Below are 16,022 nucleotides of genomic sequence, written 5' to 3'. Positions count from 1 at the left end.
TCCCTCAGGAACCTGTGATCACTGTCAAGCTTCTTCTATCTCACCCATCTCCTTAGGTCCCCTGGAAATCTCATTCTTTCACACAAAGTCACACTAATTTATCCTACATACTCTACATCTTTATTTAAAATGTTTATTGAATTCACTGGGGTGACATTAGTTAATAAAATTATATAGGTTTCAAATGTATAATTCTATCATACATCATCTGTATGTTGCATTGTTTAGCATTCACCACCCAAAGTCAAGTATCCTTCCATCATTACTTATTCCCCTTCACCCTGTTCTACCTTCCCCCACTCTTTTTCCCTCTGTTTATCATACTATTGTCTGTGTCTATGAGGCTTGTTTGTTAGTTTGTTTTTGGGGGAATGGTTTATATATTTAAAGCTGCTACTTTCACTCTGATTCCTGATATTTCCTTCAAGTCTAACTTCAGAGTGTACTGATATGCCTGCTTCTTTGTTTCTTTTCTTTCTTTTATTTTGTCTCTATATTTTCAAAGATATTTCTCCACAGAAATCAAGTTGGAGACTTAACACAATTTAAACAACCCTAATAAACCAGGTAAACATTTAGAGCAATGTTTCCTAAACAGGTATTGAGAAAAGCACATATTAGTAAGTGTACCATGAAACAGAAGCAACAATGACAAATTTATTTATTAAATACTAAAAACAGGGGTACCTGGAGAGATGCTTAGAAGAGATCTTGCTAATTTGGTTTTCAGTGTCTAATAAAATATTTGCTTTGTTTCCTCATCAATAAAATAATGGTAATATTTTTAAATTAAAGAATGGATGTGTTTTAACTTAGACACCATGTGTACAAAACATGTGTAGAAAATTTGTGATATAATAAGGGATAAATATATTTATTATAGCTCCCCCCAAAAACCCTGATTTTCTTATAATTGTCCCTACTTTTTACCCCCTCCTATTATACAGAAATAAACTCTATCTCCTCTTTAATATGAAAGTACTTTAAATATCAGCACAAGGTGTCATGTGCCTTTGAAAGGTTGGAGATCTACTGAGAGAACAAAGGAATGAAGAAGTAATTGAGACACAATAAGAAAAAGGGATACTGAGAAATAGATCACAGCATATACTGACCAAGAGAAAGTAAGGCAGAGGAACAGATTGAAGGATGAGGCTAAGAAATTGGGGAAGGTATAATGAGGACCAGGTAGGAGAAGGATGCGAGATAGTGAAATGGTGACTTTAATAAGAATATGCTGAGGGGCAAAGCTTGAGGAGAGACTAAGAGGCTGAAAGGCCATGAGAAAATGGAAGAATTGGGATATAGTGAGAACTGGTGAGAAAGATGTTGAAGGAAATAATAAGGCAAGCTGAGTGTCAAAGAGAAAGGAGATTGTAAAACTGAGAGGAAGAAATTCAGGAGCAGAAAAGGGAGAGGGGAGGCAGAAAGGGGCAGGATTAATGGCCTAGAGAATGGGGAGGCTATGGTCAGAGAGAGGGTTGCTGAGAGACTGACAGAAGAGACGGCTGGCAGAAAGGCATACAGAGAAAACTGGATACAGGAAAGAGACTGAAGGAAAGTGGAGGGAAAGCCAATGCATAAATTGGTAGGAAGCTTAGGGACTCAGAGAGAATGGGGTGAGGCAGAGGGAGAAGGAGAAAAGAGAGAAGGGCAGAGTGGGAGGTCAAATGAAAGAGACAGAGAAGGGGTTTAAAAAGAAGAGAAAGTATCTTGTGGACACCTAGAAGGGCAGGCTGGATGGCAGAAAGGATAATGAATTAAAGGTGCTGTCAGACACCAAGGGATTGACATGGGGACGCATAAGGAACAGAGGGAGAATGAGGTGCCTGAGGTTGGTAACCTAGAGAAGGAGGCCAGGGAAACTCCCATAGCCCTTTGTTCAGTCTTATCATCTCAAAGCCACTAGACAGTGAAGATCTATATAGTCCTGTGGCCCACTAGACAAAGATTCATTAGGCAGTAGAGTGAGGTGGGTAAGGAAGTAGCTCTAGAATCAGATCTGCATTCAAATCAGAACTCCAATATTTATGAGCTCTATGATTGTGCAAATTATTTGCTTAATCTCAATTTCTTCACTTGAAAAATTTAGATAATTATATCTACTTTGTTATAGAGCCATTTATATATAGCTCTAAATGTAGTGCAATTAGAACCATATAATCAATAGATGTAGATTATTATTATTTGTGGTTTCCAAGACTACCTTCTTATTGAAAGGTCTCCACAATCATGACCTACCATCTGACAGCTACAACTCTTCCCTTTGTGTCTGCAATGGGCTCTAAGGGAAAGTTAGCAAATGACCTAGCAACAACAAAGAGTAAGAAATTCAGGGTTTGGAGCTCTGTCTCTTAAGTGGTTTTTGGACAAGCCAGCCACATGACTTTGGTAAAGTGACTGAATCCCTCTACACCTTAACTTTAGTCTGTGATGGACTATTCCACACGTTCCCTGCTTCCTTTCCAGGGAAACGATTGGGTTTAATATGGAACTGTGGAAAGATGTGCTCTGAAGTGTTGGAAGCTGCATCAGTCAGGTTGGAGTTGTTGAGATTATGTTTTACCTGACACAATCTTGTATCACTTCACTCCAAAACCCAGACCAATAACAACCTCTGGTCTCTCTTTCTAACCAAAAACATCATGGTGAGATATAATAGAACAGTAGCTCTAACCAGTCACCATCCTGGAAACTGCTTTACCCTATAACCCTACTTATACACCTGCTAGATAAATAGTATAAGAAACGAGATTGGATTGGCTGCCTCTATCCACAATCCAAAGGGTCTTCAATGACTTACTGATCCCTTGCTGTTGGGAGCTTCTTCCCTGACCTCTGCAGCACTTTTCACTCCTCTCCCAGCCTCTTCTGATTGACTCAGGATCTGCTGCACTTCAGGCCATTATCAAGCTGTCTGTCCTGTCCTTCTCCCTTGGGTCTTAGGCCCTCAGAGGAAACTCCTTAGATGGATGTAGGATGCAGACTTGGCAAACATCAAAGGTGGATCAATTACTTCCAGAAGTTAGTTTTTTTTCAAACCCCAGTTATCTTCCAAGGAAACTTAGTGACCCATAAACACCACCATGAGATTTTTCAGCAGATCAGATTATGTTTCATTTTCTTCTCCCACTAGCTGCTGTAATTAGGAGAAATGGATTGGTTGGCCCTTAGTCCTTCTTTCTGGGATCCTCTCTTTTTCCCAGTTATGTCTCTCTTTGCAATTCTTCTTACTACCAGGTAGTTATTCACACTCAATTATCCAGCAAATATGTGGACAGTATAATCTTTTGGCCACATACTTGGATGTAAAGATTAATAAAACACATTGCCTTTGATAAAATATTGTATTTTTTAGGGTCCAGGAAATTCTAAACTCCAAAGAGTTTACTTTAGTAATATATTCTGGAGAGGGGAAAAAGAAACTAACCTGAAAGACAAAATAGTACACTAATATGTACTAACACTAAGTACACTAAATGTAACAATGGGAAATGCAGGGTTCCATAGAATCTGACTGATGAAGCCTCTGCTCCGGTATTGGAGAGGGGTCCTGTCAGGAAAAAAATGTCCTTGAAGAAGTAATCTCAATGCTGAGATTCCACATGAATTCCATTTAGTCAGTGGTAGGGGCAATTTGCTCTGGTAATTTAGTTTTACAATATTCTGAACAATTAGATTATGACTTAGACATGCTTGTGGCAGTTTTCTTCATTGAAGCTTTGTTGCATTCCATGTCATGTGCAAGATCTCATAACTAAAAGTGCTGAGAAACAAATACTGACTTCAGCTTAATGTTATACCTGAGGTTATGGGATTCAGGAGTTCACAGGAAAGATAAAATCAGAAATGAGAAGAGTTAGAGGTGGGGTCAACGCTTTCTACTAGATGACAGGGCCAGAAAGTAACACATCCTCAGAAAGATTTGGAGGAATTCTGCCTGAATCCGCTGTTAGGGAAGAATGCAGAAGTTCTGATTCTTCTAATATGAGTCAAGAGTCCAAAGGATACTGTTAGCTAGAATGAAAACCAAAGAGAATGACCTTGACCAGGTAGAGATGAGGGAAGCAGTCATAAGAAACCATGGGAAGAGGTACATTTTCTAAAGTTAATTACAACAAGGGTTTATCAATTTTTTGCTAGGTTCTGTTCTGAGTGCTTTTAAAGGTATTGTTCCTTTTTCAGTTTTTTTGTGTTGTTTTTTTTTGTTGTTGTTGTTATTGTTTTAGTTTCATTTTAGTTTCAGTTTTTGCATATTGATTATGACCCTCTACAAAGTCTTCCCCTGGGTAGCTTTTGATACTACACAAAATGCTAGGTCTCATATATGGGAAGAGGCAGTATAATTTAAGCAAGAGCAGGTCAGCATTCTTAACCCATATTCAAGAAAGAAATCCACACATATTTTATATAGGTTAATGGGAAAGGTCTTGGGAAACTTGGAGTGAAATAACAAGTACTCAATGCTGTCAATCTTTGGTCTAATTGAGGCCTTCTTTTGGGCTCTCAGTGGCATTTTTAGCCCCAGAACTCACACTGGCCTTTCTGAGACCCAAGAATTGTTGATGGCATGGTGTATCTCCTTGGCCTTAATACTGTATGCAAGTGGGTTAAGCTTGGGAGGCACAAAGAGGTAGATATTGGCCATAAAAATGGTGGACAGAAGATGGGGCATCCTTCCCAAAGCAGTGCACCAGGGACAGCCACACCATGGGCACAAAGAAGACCAGCACAGAGGTGTGAGGTACATGTTTGCAAGGCTCAGTGACATTCTTCTGGGGAGGGTAGTCTTGCCACTGAGTGTAGGATGACTCCACAGGACAGTGCAGTGAGTACTAGGTCCAGCATCACAGTGAACACCACCAGTGTCAGCCCAGTGTTGAAAGTGTTATCTATGAAAGCCAAGTATATGGCCTCCTGATGTAAACAGAAAGAATGAGAGAGGACTTAAGGCCCACAATAGGGAAAAGCCTTCAAAAGTAAGATAATGGGAGCAAGGGCTGCAGGTCCCATGAGGATTACTACCAGGTCTGCTCTGACTACTCACTGGTCACTGATAATGACCGAGTACCTCAGGGGGTAACAGATGGACACAAAGCAGTCAATGAACATGACAAGGAGCACTGAGGACTCCATAACAAAACATGAGTGGATGCAGAATATCTGGATTTGGCAGGCTTCAAAGTAGATACCATGGTAGTTAAACCAAAAGATTCCCACACTACTAGGCAAGGTGAATACTGACAGTCCCAGTCTATGACAGCCAGAAAGGATAGTAAATAGTACATGGTGTGTGCAGATGAGGGTTGATCTTAATAATTATCAGAATGAAAGAATTTCCTGGGATGGCCACCAGGTACATAAGGAAAAAGGATATGAAAATCCAATGTTCAATGGTTTCCAATCCAGGAAAGCTGATGAGGCAGAACATGGGGCTAAACTGAGTGATGTTGGACAAGAAGCATGAATTGAGAACTGGTCTGGCTTGGGTACAAGAGGAAAAAATGGAACATCCTCATTTAGGCTTATAAAAGAGAAAACTTCTACCAAAATTTTTGAGAAAATCCTGCTTTTATTGAGATCATAATTTTGGCCATGTCCTAGAGAAAGTCTAGTTAAAGACAGTACAGGGGTAGGAAGGCAGCAACAACACTGTTTTTATTGCCATCAACAACGACTACTATTATTTGAAAGCATCTATCATATAAGATAGTACAATAATTATCCTAAGTGCGACCAAAGAAACACACATAGTAGCAATTATGTGAGTTTTGGTGGGTGGTAACAAGTCCAACTTGGAGACCCAGGGGAGACACTCAAACTGAACTATAGCCGGGCTGGTGTGGCTCAGTAGTTGAGCATCAACCTATGAACCAGGAGGTCAATGTTCGATTCCTGGTCAGGCTCGATCCCCAGTGTGGGGCAATGCAGGAGGCAGTTGATCAATAATTCCCACTCATCATTGTTATTCCTATATCTCTCCCCCTCCCCTTCTTCTCTGAAATTAATAAAAATATATTTTTTAAAAACTGTGCTATGAAGACTAAGAATTAACCATGAGATGGAATTTTATAGAAAGGATTTCCAGGAAGAGGGAATAGCATAAACTAGGGCATCAAGGTGAGGAAAAGTTTACTGAGAACTAAAACATTTTCTAATACTCAAATATGAAATTCAAGAGAGGTATGAGACAATAGCAGTCGTAGATAAGGACGGACTCTACAAGGGTTTATATGTATGTCAAAGACAACACATATTGATGATTGGGTTAAAGAAAGCAAGCAAGGACCTCATATTTTTTTGTAGAGTACATTGTTGGCAATCTGCAGGAAGAATTTAAAGTCTGTATTGGAGACATATGTTTTTTGGTTTATGGAGTGAAGTGAAGATATTTAACTAATAGCTTTTCCCATAGTTAAACAATATTATGTAATGGATAAACTACCACATATCGAGATACTTGTAATATCTGCTTTATTACATATATTAGCATCTATATAACAGCTTTCTACTCTGCTTCTCTGAATTATATATAATTTAAGTACTAGTGTCCAAGAAATAGTCATTTATTAGCAATGCAAAGCACTCTTAGCTCTTTTTGCTTTTTCATTCCCCTACATGATCTTTACAATTATTTTTATCATTTTACAAAATAGTCTTCTTTGAAAGAAGACTGGAATTGCATGAAATACCTTTTATCAATTTTCATTCACTGTGCATCTATCATGGGCCTATTCTAAAAAACCCCTAGCAGCAACTTGCAGATACCCAGATAAACATGAAATAGAGTTGCCTTTATGAAGTTCACATTTAGTAAAGAAAATATATTGCTAAACAGAGCTCATAAACAGTGTGACTATCCCAGGCTAGAGAGGCAGAATTGGTTTCTGAAGGCTGGCAGCAGGGAACAATGAAGGAACAGTCATTGGCCCCATCTCTGTGCCAGAGGGTAATGTTAGAATCTTGTGGATATAAAGTGAAATGAATGTGGGTATGTGACGGTTAGGGAGGTGGAGTATCAATATGTTGCTGTGAGTCATTCAGGCCTTAACTTTGAATGTATTAGAATCTATTATTAAATCTCTAAATCTATTACTAAAAGCATCAGTGCAAGAGTGTACCAATTTGTCTATGTGCTAGTGGTTTTTAGTGCATATAATACTATTTGCATATGTACATCTGTGTGTGTGTGTGTGTGTGTGTGTGTGTGCGCGCGCGCACGCGCGTCTGTGGTGGGAGGGAGAGAGAGAGTAGGGAGACTTTGTTTCTAGCTCTTTAAGGCTTTTATCTAAAACAAATCAAATTTGGATTCCCTAGCTGTTTATTACCTGACATTGTACTTCTACTCTTAACACTAATATTCCCCCTTGGATATAATTAGATATACTTTTTTATTTAATTAGGATCTCAGCACTCTTTAGATCCTATTACCACCATCTCCTAAAGTACCTCCACCTCTAGTCACTCTGGTAATTCTTTATGATGGAATTTTATATCTCTAGGCTACAACTCATGTTTTTAAAATTTGGTCAATTTCTCTACTGAAAAATTATGGGCCACAGAGAGTGAACATTGTATGTTCTAACATTTTTTTCATGTGTGTATTTGATTTTTTAAAAAGCTAAATGTGAAAGACCTTGTTTGCTGAGAGAGATCTATGAGGACTGGAATATAAACATCAGAATGTGGTGTGAATTTTATAGTCATGTTCTAGTGCCCCTGTATGTACTAGAAATGTGGGGAGTGAGTCCAGAACAAGGTTCTAACTTCACTCTTCATGATGGTCCATAGCTGGGCCAACGGAAGCAAGGGCTCAATCCCTATTCTGATCACACAGAGACTGAGCCCTCAGGAAGAGGCAGTCCCCCCGAGTAGCTTCCTTTCTGAAATATTATTCTATGACTCTTTCCCTCTCTGCTCATTGAACTAGAGCTCCAGAACCGACAAGAGTACCGTAAAGCTTTTTCTACTTCCCCATCCCTCAGGTCCCACTTTAATTATTACCTCCTTTGAGAGCCCTCATTTGTCACACCAGCTTATGCAAGTCTTTTTAGTTATTCTCCCTCGATTGCATCAACCTTTTTGTTTCCTTCACAGCAGTTCTATAAAGCTGTAACTGTTTGTCATTGTATTTTTACTATTATTTTTCTTCCTTATTAAAATATAAGCATCATAGAGGCAGGAAATAGACACACCAATATATCCTTGGTACCTAGTAATTATTAAAATATAAGGTCTTTTTATTAAATAATTAACTAACTGAATGTAATTTATCATTAAGTAACTAAATAAAATAAAGTAGAACAGGTATTTTCAGTTGTTAAATCTCAATGCCCAGACATGTGTGCTTGTCTGGGGTTGAATTTAATTTTCTCTACAAATGACTGTGACCTGAAAATATCGCCACTTTAGTTTACTCTATGCAGATACTATTTGTAAATATTTGACTTACGTTACTGTAGTGGTTCCAGTCTGGGCTAGTCAGCATAAGATATATATCTCTTTCACCTATCCTAGCATTAATAATCCAAACTCTGAGCTTCAGTATCCACTGTAAAAGACTGAAACTGTCAATAATAGGGATAATAACTAATAACTACATGAATAATCACTCTTATCGCTAGTACTCTTTCATTCACTATTTGGTAGACTCTAGCATTTTTTTTTTATCCTCATTTTTTTCCTCCAGAAGCAGCCTGTAGATGCTGTACAAGCCACAAGATGGCAGGAGAGGTTTCTGGAACAACTAACTCAGTGGGGGCCACCCAGAGGGAGCTTGTCTAAAGAACTTGTTGATTCCATAGAAGGGGGGTTGGAGGCAGGAAACCAAGATCTCATCCCCACTTCCTTATCCCAAGTGGAAATGCTGAGAAAATGTCTTCCCTTTTCCTCTCTATTGTCAACAGTAAAGCCAACAAGGTCATCAGTTTTAAAAACCATTGGTTTACATGGAGTCTCAGTCTATAGTCACTCTAACCCAAGAATGTGCAAGGCAGCACTGTTTTTAATGTAGCATGAAATAGCAATGCCACAAACAGTCCCTGCCATCAAACAATAAGAATGTATTTAAACATTTTCATATGTATGTATGTAAATGTGTAGAAAAAGGCACGGTGGGATGCACACTATATTATAAAAAGGGATTATCTCTCTAAGGAAGATAGGAAGGTAGAGGTGAGTAGTCTTTCCACTTTATACTTAAAATATAAAATATAGTTAATATCTTATATTTATTTCATAGACGTGTTTAAGATATTTCATGAAAAAAATTTAAATATAAGTCTTTACTAGTTACATGATTTTGAAAATTTTTTCAAATTACTGTATTTTATTTTTATTAGTAAAAATAAGATAAAAATCTGTTTCATAGAGTTTTACTGAGTGATAATGAACATAAATCTAATAGTGCTGCATTTGGCAGATAGTGGCTGTTAAAATACTACTGCTAATTTATTTCTGCTATTTTTTAAACATATTTTTTACTGATTTTTTACAGAGAGGCAGAGAGAGGGATAGAGAGTTAGAAACATTGATTAGAGAGAAACATCGATCAGCTGTCTCCTGCATACCTTCCACTGGGAATGTGCCCACAACTAAGGTACATGCCCTTGACCGGAATCGAACCTGGGACCTTTCAGTCCACAGGCCAAAGCTCTATCCACTGAGTCAAACCGGTTAGGGCGATTTCTACTATTAATAATAATTTCATTTAATATTTGTTAGACCATCATTTAGTGCCTACCTCCCTGCACACAAGCACATACACATCTTCTATCACGTTGGCCCCATGAAGTTCTAGGAACCAGTAGGCACTCAGATTATATTTGTGAATCAATGAATGCTTACTTTAAAAGACTTCGTCCTTTCCATATGTCTAATCTTAGATCCTAATCATATGGACATAAATATTTTGATGTCCCAAACACTCTAGGACAGATTCTGCTTCACAGGCACTGTTAGTGTATCTATGTCCACTTTCAGAAAGATTTAAAAAACACATCTGGTCCACACAACTGACACAGTCGTGGGTTAGAGTGACTATAGACTAAGACTCCATGTAAACCAATGGTTTTTAAAACTGATTACCTTGTTGGCTTTACTGTTGACAATAGAGAGGAAAAGGGAAGACATTTTCTCAGCATTTCCACTTGGGATAAGGAAGTGGGGATGAGATCTTGGTTTCCTGCCTCTGACTGCTTCTTTGCAGTCTAGGCCAGATTTGAGAGGGTCATGAGGAAGGGAACAGTTTCTGAGGAGAAGCTTCAAACATCTTCAAAAGAAAGTGCCTCTGAATGCTCATGAGAATGAGTAAGTCCCGTGTTCTACTCCCAGGAACACTTTGGCCTACAGAGGAAAGCCACCACCAGCTCTACATATTTGGCTCCTCCAGTTGCTAAACATAGCACCTTAAGTCACTGTCTCTGAGAATCTCAAAATCTTCTTTGAAAAGTTGAACTAAAACCTCCACCATTTTCTGCTTTCTCACGGGGGCTATGTGAGAATAGAATGCAAGTCTTTCCATTATCAAGTGTTGTGCTTATATAGAAGATTTCACAGAGTCCTCACTTTCTTTAGCAGGCCAGACCCTTCCCACCCTGAATGCCAAATGATCCCATTTAATGTCTAACAACAATAACAACAACTAAAAATCCTACAGTATTTACTATGGTCCAGGAACGATTAAGTGCATGACATGTATTAATACATTTAATCATTAAAATAATCTAATAATGTGAATACTGTTAGTATCCCCATTTATAGTTGAAAAGATCAAAACACAGAAAGATGACATGATTTGCCAAAGAGTACACAGCTTGTAAGTGGCAGCTGGCATCTTAAATCAGACGGTTTGATTCCAAAAGTACTGCAGTAGATTGTGTATTGAGAAGCCTGTCACAATGGGTCTTTAGAAAGCTATAGAGGTCATAGCTGGATTACCTGTGCTGGGCCAGTTAAGTAATTGGTTGAAGTTACAACAAATTTTAGTAAGTTGGGGGCTCTATAGGAGCAAAAAGCCAAGTGAAGTTTGGGTTACTTGTGAGGTGTAATTGGAAGAGGTGTAGCTCTGCCTTGTAGAAGTAAAACTTTGAGGAACATTTGACTCCTTACTAACTGGTGAGCAAGGCCCAGGAAATGCTTAGTCTTGGTTGCAATTTTGTCATGAGGCACTGATCACAAAACTAGATTTAGGAAGAATGCAAAAAGTGAAAGCGTACATTTGAATGCATATATTGAGCTCGTGTCTCTCTCCTAATGCACCAGCACATCAGAAGCATCATTTTTAGTTTAACTTCAAAACCCTCTGTTAAGAATGGTTTTCTTTTAGTTAACGGTGAAATTAAAACTCCGCGGTTAAGTGACTTTGCAAGGTCATATGCCTGTGTGTAGCAGAGCTTCTCTTCCACCTGAACCACATTGAGAGACTGTCCTAGGCCCAGTGCCAAGAGGGCTTTATCCTGAACCATTCACTGCAAAGGGAGGTGGCAGTATTTGCAAAACTTGGGAGGGAAATGGTTGGAGACCATAAAGCTGTGCCCAAGAGATAAGACCTCAGGTCCTGGGAGGGGCTGAAAGTTTGGGCCTGCTATCTCATGACTCAGCACCTCACCATAGCCCTCCCAACCCTGCATGCACAGAAACTCCCATGGGTTAGTCACTGATGAATAATTATTTTCCTGAATATAAAATGTTATCCCAGAGACATTGGATCTCAGGGGAACACCTTGATTTCTCGTCTTCCTTTAACATCCTACCCACAGAGAGTATCCCTTGGGCTCTTTTTCTGATCATCACTCCTCACTCCCTGGCTCTCTCTCCTTTTCTTCTATACTTCCTTCCTCTCATTTTTATTCCCTCTATTTCACTGAATTTTAACTTCCCACTTAAGGCTTTTTCTCTCCTCCTCACTCACTGTTTCTTATCTTGACATTTGAACTTACCTCTAAGTCACCTAATCTTAGCAGGAAGCTTGACAAGCAATGCATGGTCCATATGAGCTCTTGTGTTACCAAGTAAACCACAAACAGGCTTCTCTACAGGTGGTTGATTTTGTCTCCCTCTAACTACCACCAAAGAAATAAAGCATTCATTCTTTGGAGAACCTTAGAGATAGGAAAAAATATGAATAACAAGTAAAACTTCAGTGTCTAATACATGTGTCAGACAATGTACTGAGCAAGGAGCATATAGTAGTAAGTGTGCAAAATAAAGTTAGTTCTTGTTCTTGTGGATTTTAAAGCATGAAATAGATTCAAAGAATGAAAGAGGAAGGAATAACAGCAATATTTTAAAAATGTGATAGAGAATTTACAGGATTCTGGGAGCATGTAGGTGATTTACTTTATTAAATCTGGCAAGATATATGCATGGCCATGGAAAACTTGCCGGAGTATGTAATATCTGACAGATGTGTGAGAATCAGTCAAGTATAAAGGAGGGAAAACTTTGTTCTGAGGGAAGAGGAGAATAGAAATTTCTAAGGCAAGAATAGGTTTGAAGAAATAATTGATACTCAATACAGTTAGAGAAATCAAGATGACAGTAACAAATGGTTTGATTGTAGAGGTTTTATTGCTTCAAAAAAACATGCAAGAGGTCTAGCCTGGTAGCCCTCATACGGCAGGGAAGGTGTGAAAACACCATCTGTGTTGGAAAGGACATGGAGATTCTAGGACATGGAGAAATAACAATATATTACCCTGGGCATTAAGGAGGATATTCTAGAGTTCATAACATATCTACCAAACCTCCAAGACCTCTAGACTTTCACTTTAAACAACTCCTTAATTGGAGTTCCAGCTTCTCTAATTTATAACCATCTAATTTTGGTCAAACCCCTTTGACTCTCTCAGTCTCTGAGGCTCATTTGAAAGTAATTGACACTAGGTAGCTTTGACATGACCTGTGAGGACTGCAATATCACTTGGGAGTGGATTGTAAATGGTGAGATACTATGCATAGTGAGGTTTTGTTGTTATTCTTATTACATTTCTTGTAAAGGGCCATTTTAATTCTGTTTGGCAGAAGCAGACCAGTATCATTCACACTCAAATATGTTGAATCATTCCAAATTGCTCAAAATGTTCATAGAAGATGTAGAAGATCTTCTTTTAAGAAGTCTTGGGGTGCCTGGCCAAGTAGCTCAGTTGGTTGGAGCATCCTCTTGTACACCAAAACATTGCAGGTTCGATTCCCAGTCAGAGCACATACCTGTGTTGCGGTTCAAGCACCTGTTGAGATGTGTACAAGAGGTAACCTCTTGATATTTCTCTCTTTTTCTCTCTCTAAAATCAATAGAAATATATTTAATCCTCTGGTGAGGATTTTTTAAAAAGGGCTTGAATCTAGTGAAAGGTTAATAGTGTTATGAGTGGATTGGGGAAGGGATGATAAAATGGGAGGAGTATGTTGGTAAGTACAGACTAGACCAATTGAATCCTGAAGCATTGGACTTCTTATGGGAGTGAGGGAGGGACAGACTTTGCTTTTGTGGAGTTCAGAAAAGGAGCATCAGAATGTAAAAACAAAAAAAACAGCAAAATAAAATAAGAAAAAAAGGAAACTTTTTTGACAAGGATAAGTCTGAGTTGCTATTTTCACAACTCCAGTCAGTGCTATTTTTTATGTCATGCTGAGGAAGGCGGGAAGGCAGAGCTAGAGAGCATAATTGTTTCATATTATGCAACAAGCATGGTCTGGGTATGTTGCATATGTGCCCTAATTTTTAATAGAATGCCCACAAAAATCATACTTTCCCCATATTAATAACCAATACTGGGATGCCTTATCAGCAACCCAAAACTTAGACAACTTTGGTGTCCTGGTAAAAGCTCTGCTCAACCAGAAACACAGTATATCTGCTAAGCCTATCAGGTGTTCTCATCACAAATAAGGTGGACAGTGTGGACAACTATGAGTGTGTTCATCACAAATAAGGTTGACAATGTGGCCCCAGCCTATCATATTTTCAATTTTTCTCTTCCTTGTTCTTTTTTTTTTTTAAAAAAAATTTTTATTGATTTCAGAGAGGAAGGAATAGGGAGAGAGAGATAGAAACATCAATGTTGAGAGAAAATCATTGATTGACTGCCTCCTGCATTCCCCCTACTGGGGATCAAGCCCGAAACCTGGGCATGTACCCTTGACTGGAACCCAAGATCTTTCAGTCCACAGGTCAACACTCTATCCACTGAGCTAGGACTCTTCCTTGTTCTTTATTCTTTATCCTATAAAAGCTTTCTGCCTTCTGCTCCACTTAGCAGTTCAGCAGTGGAGAGTGTCCATGTAATGAAGTGTATAATAATGTTTATGTCACCTAAATTGTTTCCATAAATCATTTTTTTAACTTTGCAAAGACCCATAATTCTAAGACTGTTGCCTCATGACCTTGAAAAGTATATCCATCAATGCATAAGGTAGGGGTCCATCCCTAGGGAGCCCTTGAGATCTCCTATTGGAGAAAAACAATTTCTCTAAACTAATCATTCTGTTCCAGAAACTTGGAGGTTTCAAGAAGATACTCTGGATCTCTCTTCTCTTAGGTGTCTTCTCATGGAGCAACCCCACCCTGATATTTACTTAAACAACTTTACATTTGCCTTTTTTTGCTCCAGCTTTTTTTTTTTTAACTCCCAGAACATTGTTTATATTGAAGCATATGAGGGTATGAGATTCATGGAAGGGTATTAAATTTATCTATTAGAGAAGATTCCCCACCCTGCCTGCCTTGATCCTACACTTGAGATGTTCAGTAGAGGCCATCATGATCTCAGAGCTCTGCTATATTTCATACGACACACTCCATCCAAGAGAAATTGAAGTTCCCAGTCCTTTATTTTTTAATTTATCTTTATTATTGTTGAAAGTATTACAGATGTCCCTCTCCCCCACCCCCCGTGACCCCATCCAACATGCCCCCTCCCTCTCCCCCAGGCCTTCACCACACTATTGTCTATATCCATGGGTTATGCATATATGCATATAAATTCTTTAGTTAATCCAAATCTTTCATTTCTTGTAAGTTCTTTCTTTTATCTCTTTATCCCATCTCTGCAAAATAAGGAAGAACAAAAAGGGAAGAGAAAAACTTTTGAGGGTGTCAATCAAATGTGCCCATATGAAGCCTTCATAAAACATATTGTTATCCTAATACCCTTTATATTAGTCTTCTATGGCATGCCCCAGGAGGATCATTGAACCTAGAGAGAAAGTAAAGGGAAAAAAAGAAAAAGGAAAAGGAAAAGGAAAAGGAAAAGAAAAAGAAAAAGAAAAAAGAAAAGAAAGAGAAAAAGAAAAAGAGATTTCCTTTGATGTGACTTAAATAACCCTTAAGTCATTCCCAAGATCACAAGGACAAAGTTAACTCTGACAAAGAGTTGTGACCTTGGATATTTTAGGGTATTAGATGAGAATATAATTTATGGTTCCCAAATATTATAGGGCATAATAACAGAGACATAAATAGAAGAACCAATAGACACACAGAGAAATGTTCAAGTTTCATTCATTTTAATAAAATACTTATATTTTACTAAAGATTTTTTATGTTACTATAATACAGTATATCAAAAGACATATGATATCATTATACTCCTGGAGCACACAGTCTAGAAGCTACAAAAGGAGAAACACAAATTTCACACATAATTACAAACAGATACAAAGCCAAGTTGAGTAAAAACAAATAAATTAATATATACACAAACAGTTCCTTCAACTAATCTGACAAAATCACTTACCAGGCTGGAAGCTTCTCTAAAGATCTAGTTTCATGTTTGTTTTCTCATGTTACTCATAAATCTCACCTTTTTCTCATGTTACTCATAAATCTCACCTTTCTGAAAATTTTTCACTTTTCTGTGACTAAGAGTAGGTATAGGAGTCAGAGATCACTTTCAATGCCTGTTGACAGATCCCAGAGACAAGGTCTAACTAATATGAGGGAAGGTAACTAGGCCACTCCATGGGTCCCCTTGGGGAAACCCAACACTTCGATGTTAAATTTTTAATTTTAATTTTTTAAA

General features: G+C 38.2%; 1 pseudogene; it reads right to left on the bottom strand.

The window, feature by feature from the left end:
* Positions 1-4,481: 4,481 nt before the first annotated feature.
* LOC106698105 lies at positions 4,482-7,335 on the bottom strand (annotated as a pseudogene).
* Between the last annotated feature and the right edge of the window lie 8,687 nt (positions 7,336-16,022).

Source organism: Myotis lucifugus, unplaced genomic scaffold (assembly GCF_000147115.1).
Source record: "Myotis lucifugus unplaced genomic scaffold, Myoluc2.0 scaffold_138, whole genome shotgun sequence".
Lineage (NCBI taxonomy): Eukaryota > Metazoa > Chordata > Mammalia > Chiroptera > Vespertilionidae > Myotis > Myotis lucifugus.
The sequence above is the reverse complement of the archived record's forward strand: the minus strand, read 5'-3'. Positions and strand labels throughout refer to the sequence as shown.